Here is an 8720-nt window from a genome sequence, read left to right as displayed (position 1 = left end):
ATTTCAGACACCACACAGAAACAAAAGCACTGCCTACAGAGAAATGCTGTACTCAGAAGGAAATCACTGTTGTGGCCACTTTCATGTCGCCATGGAGGAAACACATAATCAAATAAGAGGGCATAGATTTGCATGTTCTGATTTACATGTATAGATGCAAATTAATAAATAATTATAATTTAAAATACAACTCTGGCGCATATCTTCATAGTGGGAAAATGTGTGACCAGGTGATCTGTGTTCCTGCTCAGTCTGTAGTCCAAGCCTTGCATTCCTTTCTAATGGTATCTTTAATCAGATACATTATTTTATCCCCTGGAGTTAATAGTTTTATGATGTTATCTCTCTTTATATGCACTCCTTTACCTCAAAATGTGATAAGGCTCTCTTGCTGCATTTGAGGACCCTCCTGCTCATTCTGCTGAGTGGGGTCCTGTACCTCTGCCCCAAAATCTGGCCCAGGTGGCACCACTGACCAAACATGGATTGAATAGCCCCTTGAGACTGTCCTCTATAAAGTATGAAACATGAGGACCCTATAAGCACCATTATATTCAATGGGATTTACTAAATAGGTATAGGATTGCAGCCTCAAGCTTTCTTCACCATGGTTTGACATGCTATCTGAATTGAACCTAAGTTAACTGCATGTATTTGATTTGTTAAGATGTTACAGAGGAAAATACTTAAATTTGATATACAAGAGCAGATGAAATTAGTTTCAAATTTACCAAAGTCTGCCAAAACGTTTGACTTAATATTTGCACACACTTCTATGCAGGTTGTTGATGGAAGAAGCTTACCCTGTTTGCATCCAAAGCCATCTTCAAAACGTCATAGGTTGAGGTCCAAAGTAGAATGCCACATACTTACCTGTATCATTCTGCTATGCTCAAAACAAAACAAAACAAAACATGAGAAGTTTCAAGTTGAAATGGAGGAATAATGCAGGAATGGGCTGCTTGACCTTTTTCTCCTCTAGCTATTTTTATTGTTAGAAGTACACTGCTCTGGGACAAAGGCAGCTTGAGGAGAGCAATTATGAGGAGAAAAGTTAGAAGATAGGAAAGAATTAAACAGCTGGGGTCCAACCCAATAGCTCAGTCCACTCCAACAAGAGATTGTTCTTTTAAAAAAAAAAAAATTTTACAATAATGGGGGCAAACTACCAAAAACTATCACATGTCGGGCCACCCAGATTGGTGGTTTTTCTGCAGGTGTCATTGACATAGCAAAAGTGCATTAAGCGTAGATTTATATTGGACTGTCCACATCTCATTCTGCTTTATTAGTTGTTTCCCATTCCTATATTACTATCTGGAGTGCACTCTTAAACTGTAATGCAACTTAGGTTTGACCAGTGCTCTTTTAGGGGGTACTCAGGGGTACTCAATACCAGCACCTCTTTTGTTGTGTGACACTTACTGTAACAATTTCATGGTGAGTACTGGCACCTATTTTTCTAGGAAAAAAACACTGAGTTTTACAAAAAAAGATAAAGTGGAATATTTGTGGTATAAAAAGTTACCAGATTTCAGTAGGAAGTTACAAGACACACACTGATTGGAAATGAAGCAGTATGTTGGCCCCAAAGCTTTTGCAGACACCAACAGTATTGCAAGCTAGTCTGAATATAACTATCCCATTACCATTATGAGCACAAATAATCATGAATGCACAATAAAAAAGGACATATGGAAGGGTTCCAAGTCTGTCCCTGTGTGTCGTTTTCAGAAATATTAACTACTGGAGGATGAAATGAACAGGAGACAAAGCAAATAATTCACCTCCTGAGTGGGTCAGTGGAAACTGCTAAATATGTTCATTTTTACATTACATCTTCTGTTATCCAGTTTTGAAAGTTGTTTTGTAGCTTAAAGAGTCTTGATTAACTTAGGCTGTAACAATGGGTTCCGTCTTCTAAAAAAATTAAATAAACATTATAACAGACCTTAAAGTTGCTTTATATACACATTTTTTAACAAACCATCCTTTGTTGATGTGGTGCCCTCCAGATGTTTTGGACTCCCATCAGCTCCAGCCATCATGGAATGGCAAAGGTTGCAATAAATGATACAGATGTTTTCATTGTAGTGTGGTGTAAGCTACTACAGGAAATGTCAAGGCACAAATGCTTTTGCTGTTATTCCTTGTGATCATAAGCAAAAATACAAAAAACAAAACAAAAACCCTACAATAAATACACTAACTGATCATATTAAAATGTAGGCAAGAAAATTATTCTTTTATATCTCAGTTCAAAAATACAAAGACGTGATACTGAGCAGCCCATGCAATATCAAATTGCAATCAACTTACATTGGTATCAATGAACAAAGCAAGGATTACGTTGCTTTTATTCTCCTAAACATACTTGAAAAGTCCTTAGAAATTCCATGGTGGCAATTAAAGGAAGAGAAACTTACACTTCCTGGTGTGAAAATTTGGAATGTCAAAACAAAAACTGCACTTTAGTCACTTGCCCCAGGATCACTGCAGGATCAGTTTATCTGGTAAACCAGTCTGTTTTACCTTGTTTACATACAGGAGATAATTATGACGGAAGATAAGGAAAGATTTGAAGACATATTTTAACTCTAATTTGCTAAAATGCTGCTTACTTTTGATTGCAATATGTTTTCATTAGATGCTGTTAGTATGTAACATAAAGCAGAGTTTTTAATAAGGCAGTATCCAAAGGTTAAAATCAGAACTGAAAAGTTCAAATGAGTTGATTTAAGAACAAAAGGACAAGTTCTTTGGAGCTGTTATACCTTAAGAGCACAGTTGTTTATATAGTTTTCAAGCCACTTGTAGCCCTAGTTTATTACTGCAATACAGGATGCGAAAAGAAATGATAAAGATGGTCCTTCTAACAATGATCCTTTATTAATCAAGTTGCAAGTTATTTTACTCAGTAGCACAAAAAGTAGTATCTCATGGAAAAAATGCAACTATATTTGAACTCAATATATTAATTGGTTAAAAGGTAGATTAATAACTAAAATATGTCTAATCTATTGACAGCCCTGATTAAAATATATTGCTATAAAATTGAACAATGCCTTATCTATCATTAGCCTAGTAGTTATATAGTGTTATGAGTCTGTGGGTGCCAGGTTCCTCTAAATCCCTGGAACCAGTAAGTGTTAGAATTTAATCAAATACTGCTAATTTCAGAAAACTACCAGACAACTACAATCCCCAGATCCAGCAAAGTATTAGAATCTAATTAAGGTTTGGGGTGCTAAGAGGTGTACTAGCCATCTCTAATCCTTGGATCAGTAAGTGTTAAAAGATAATTAAGCTTAGCTAGTTTCCTTTTGAGGTGATAGGCAGGTTATGGGCCATTCAGAAAACATGGGCTCCAAGGGACTTAGTGAGACAGCCAAATGGGTGGGGCCCCTCTCACAACCAATAAAGCCAGAGTTTAAAATAAAGAGTTAGGAACAATGTGAGTTAGAAGTTTAGGGTAGAGGCAGTAATGTGACCTAGAAGTAAAGCAGGAACAGGAGATTCAGAGCAATTTTCTGAGAGCAAGGTTTGAGAGCTTATTTGCATTCAAGGCTTTGGCTGTGAGAAAAGCAAGGCCTGCTTGGAGTGTTAATGCTGTGAACACCTTCACTGGAGGCTCAGGTTGTATATATGTGTAAATACACTATATATCATACGAATACCACAGTCTCTGATGTGCCACATTTCCAAAAGGAAATACGGACCCTGAGTGAGAGACTGAAACCCCTGGAATCTTATATAGCTCAAAGACAGGGGTGGCATACAACAACAGTGATTATTTAACATCAGTTTGACTCATTTGAAACCATGCAGGAAGTTTGATTCAGTAAGTATTTTGTTAACTGTAACAAAGAAAAAGCTATTTTATGCAATAAATGTTTGTGAAATACATTTGTACAAGTGGAAAGCCAGAACATTTTGCAGGTGTGTCTTTACTTCACATCACTTTGTTTCCTCTCCCCCATTTGCACACATCCTTTCATAAGCAAAGAGAACTCGACCAGCAGCCAGAGTGGCCAGAGTGTTTGTACAATAGTGGTCATTTTGTTGACTGAAATTCTTGCATTTCCTATGGAGAAAGAGATGGACCAGGGATCAGAGAAACTGTTGGCATGTGGGGAAAGAATGTGTGTCCACCTGCCTGCCTTCCAGACATCTTGTCCCTGAATTTGGGAAAGAAGCCAATTATTCCTCATGCCCTCAACATTTCTTTCCTGAGTGCCAAACCTTCTTTCTTCCATGGAACAGAAGGCTTGACCAAGACATTTCGGTGGCTGAAATATCTAAACAACAATTATCCCATCTGTTAATATAGGGCACAATACATCATTAAAGATTCCTGCACATGCTCCATTGCAGTAATCAGAAACTACTGTACTCTTATGCAGTTTATTTAATTTCAATAAGGATTGTGCAGGAACTGATGGTGGATTGTGAGTGACAAGTCACTGGCCATTTCATTTTGCCTTTCCTTTCCAAACCTGGTATCCTTCTGGTGTTTTGGGGAACAGCCATGCAAGCTAGGGTTGATATGAGTCATAGTTCAAAATATCTGGAAGGGCAGCTTTTCCTGCATTTAGGTGAGGTTCCTGGGTGTACCAGCGCCAGCTTCCATGCTGTTAGGTACCATCTATAGGTAAGTTTCAGAATGAGTTCTCTTATGTACTTTTCCGTGTTTGTTTTGTAACACAAGAAAATCTTTAATAAAAACTACAGTGGTACCTCAGGTTAAGTACTTAATTCATTCTGGAGGTCCGTTCTTAACCTGAAACTGTTCTTAACCTGAAGCACCACTTTAGCCAATGGGGCCTCCTGCTGCTGCTGCGCCACCACTGCACGATTTCTGTTCTCAACCTGAAGCAAAGTTCTTAACCCAAGGTAATATTTCTGGGTTAGCAGAGTCTGTAACCTGAATCGTATGTAAGCTGAAGCGTATGTAACCTGAGGTACCACTGTAATAATAATAATAATAATAATAATAATAATAATAATAATACATCTGGAGGGAAACCAGGTTGGAGAAGGTTGCCTTACAGTTTGGAGCCGTCTCTGTTCCCAACTAATCCCCAGATACTGACTGAAATGTCCATTTCTTGCTTAACGGTATCAAAATCTGAACATATTACAAAGGAAATGAAACAAGTGAAGGAATGAGGAACCTTTTCTATCCCAAGACTACATTGCCTGCTAGACAATCTTCTGAGGATGACATGTCATTTGTGGGGAGGGCCAGAGGCAAAGTGGGAAGAACAACAGTTGTGAATTTTACCCTTGTACAGTAGCATCTACAATCAACTCCCACACCCCTCTCCATCTTTCATCCAGGAAACAAGAGTCATGGTCAGGGTTCAAGGGCACATTCCAGACAGGCAAAAACACTCAAAGAGGGTACAAGGCAGGGCTAGTGAGGATGTGTGGCCCGTGGAGACTGAGGGCTAGATATGGGTCCCGGAGAGTCACATTTTGTCATTGTGCCTGAATTTCCCCACTTCTGAAAATGAGAGTTAAACTTTCCACTTCTAGATACTGAACTTTCCTTCACCTTCACTTGTTAGAGAAACTGTCTTGCTTGCCTTTTACCCATCTCTCTGATGGTCACAGCTTCCCTCTTTCCTGGAATTAGTATGGATGTACTATTCTGAATGGTGTCAAGGTGTAAAGAGCTCTGAAAGAATCCACCTATCTGAAAAGCTAAAGGTCTCATAATACGTCACATCTCTTTTACAAGGACATGCTTTGACAAATACCTTAGTGTTTAGTTATATATGATCTAGGATTTTATTTTTATTTTTTAAATGTAAACAAAGAGAACAAGACAGAGCTAGCAGAAAGGTGGGGTTGCTTGGATGCGTCAGCTCTTCATTTGAATGGACATGCACTTAGAGAATAGGCAGACCTTTTCCTAAACCATGACTACCAGAAGCGTGGTAACACAATGACTGTTAATTCAAAATAGAGTAATAGATTCAATCAGATTGTGATGTGTCCAAAGAGCAGCAATAACTTATATTTCACCTTAAATAGGAAGAGAGTAACCAACAAGCAGGATGTCAAAAAAAATCCACCAGTCACTGATATCGCATATGTAAGCCATCTTTTGGAAAGAAAAAGAAACCAGGATCCCTAAGGAGCAACAATAACCATCTAACAATACAGTACAAAACTCTGCCTCCACAGCACCATATACAGATTGCATGGCTTATTGTCATCTGCCAAGTATGGAAAACCATGGACTGGTAAACCAGTCTTTGGGGAGCTGGGGTTCTCATGATGACCTAGAAAGGGAAGATTGGCATTCTTACGACCAAGGACCCTCCAGGACAGATACTTGTTTACAAATGAATTCCTTATCTTCTAAAAGGGTTTCATACAGTGCTGCTAATCACAGCTCCCAAATCTTCTGTGCCTTCACCTTCTGTTACACAATTAATATGGATCAAGTCTCTCCCCAAAGTCAAAGACAAAACTCATCTTATGAATGGATGAGAAAATGCATGTACTCTACTAATAAAGATAAGTGGACACTATTATATTTTCAACCACGTAATCTGCCCCCTCACCAATCTTTTCTTCTCTAGTAGAACTCTTGGCATGATCCAGCTGAAGTTTCAAATCCCACACATATCTATTCCTCATTCCTCTCACAGAGTGAAAGTGCACTAAGCAAGTGCTTAACTTTCCTACTGAAATCAGTGGAGCTTAAAACTTCTTAACTCTTTGCTGGAACCTTTATTTAGAAATGAAACTTCTGTGCTTATGCAAATTAAATCTACATAATTTCAGCTTCTAAAGGCTGAAATCTTGGTAGCTTGAAATAACTTCACCTTCGCAAAGTTGCAAGTTTCAAAGTTTTATACATTTGTTTAGGTTTGAAAGATGTTGAATCTATAGCACTTTGCAGCATGAGCCAGAGTATTATGAAAAAAATCTATTTTTCTTAATAGCATCTCTTTTTTTTTACATTAGAATACAGTCTTTCCAATAAAGTTATCCTATGATATTCTTAATGTATGAAAAAACATTCATTATGAGAGCTTTTTTTTTTTTTTTTGCTGCCCCCAAATGTTCAGTTGACTGATACAGCTGGGCTAAGTTTCATGATGCTCTAATGTTTAAGGAGTCTCACCTCATATTAACATACTTAAACTAAAAAGCATGCATTGGGTGCTATCCAGCATTAGTCATACCCAATGGATCAGCTCTATGACTTATCTAGGTATCACTCAGTAAGTACAATAAATTACTGACTTAGATGCAAATGAAAAGCATGTCTGCCTTCTGTAAGAAGTGCCTTAAGATCATTTGCCATAATTTGTAATTTTCCCCATTATAGTGTCCTGTTTATTTAATAAATGACTTATTGCTTTACAGAAGACTTTTTGCCATCTGTTTTAAAAATATATTCCTGAAGGCCCAAATTAAAGCAGAAAGGGTTGTTGTGGTTGTTTTAATGGAAACCTGTAAGCCAGATTTAACCTCTTCTTTGTGTATGTTGAATTTAAGAATAATGGACCATTGGCAATTCTAGCAAGGTTAACAGCAAGGATAGAATTAAGCTGAAGTTACGCACTTTTTCATGCTGATTAATTTCAGTGGCAGAGTTCAGCACATGCTTAAATATCTCCCATTAAAACGTTTGAGACTTAAAGGTGCTTGAGTTTGGCAAAATTGTGCCTGAAGTGTGCCACTGAGTACCAAGGAGAAGGGTAATTACAGTAGACTAATCCTACAAGATGCTAAACCCATCAATTTAGCTTGTAAAACAACTCTGCTACTAATGGCTACTATCATTCAACGCTGAGTTTCATTTGGTGATTGTTCTTGTGCCAAAGCATTCGTACTTCTTGTTACTAGTTTTGCTTAAAATTAGGAGGCAATACAGATTCAAGTGAGTCTAAGTCCAGGTTCTTAAAATGCCTGTAAATAAAAGATAAAAATAAATAGTATAAAACATAAGCCAAAATACTATTGTGCTTGCATGGTTTAGACTGAAGATAGGATACTGAGCTTGGACCTGGTAGAACTGATTCACATCAGTTGTGGCATCCCAAGGAGACTTGTCTAATTTAATGTATTTTTAGTCCCAGGCAAACACTTATATTTCCAAACATCTATTGAGATTTTAATATCTATGGAATTTTAAATACTTCATATTTTTGTGTAAAGCTTTTTATTATTATTTCATTTTACAATGTATATAAAAGAGAGAGCAATTATAACAGACAAAAATTAAAAGAAGAACAAAACTATACAACAGGTATGTAGAATAAGCAGTTGCACATGAGTTAAAATAACAAAGTCTAAGTAAAGACTATTAAAGTTAAAGTTAAAGTTATCAGATCATCAAGTATAGTTCCAGATTTGAAGAATGCTGTTTTTACCTGCTGCTTTACTGGTGTAAAGAATAAAGTTATTTTTGCTGCTTTAATTGTTTTCATTGTTCATTATTTCTTGCTGTAAAGTGCCCAGGAAATGTTTATTGAAATACATAAAATTCATCTCTGTCATGGCTTCACTAAGAAAGTCTGAGAAATATGGATTATCATCATACATCAGTTTTCTTCAACCTGGTTTTGAACTATAGTTTTAATCAGCTGTGCTGACTGGGGCTGATGGGAGGCCAAGAGAACTAGAGGGCACCAGGTTGGGGAAGACTTTCCTATGAAATATTTCCGGTGTGCGTTCTTTCAAAAGAATCACTAACA

Source organism: Podarcis melisellensis, assembly GCF_964234715.1.
Source record: "Podarcis melisellensis genome assembly, chromosome: Z".
NCBI lineage: Eukaryota > Metazoa > Chordata > Lepidosauria > Squamata > Lacertidae > Podarcis > Podarcis melisellensis.
This window is presented reverse-complemented; position numbering follows the sequence as displayed.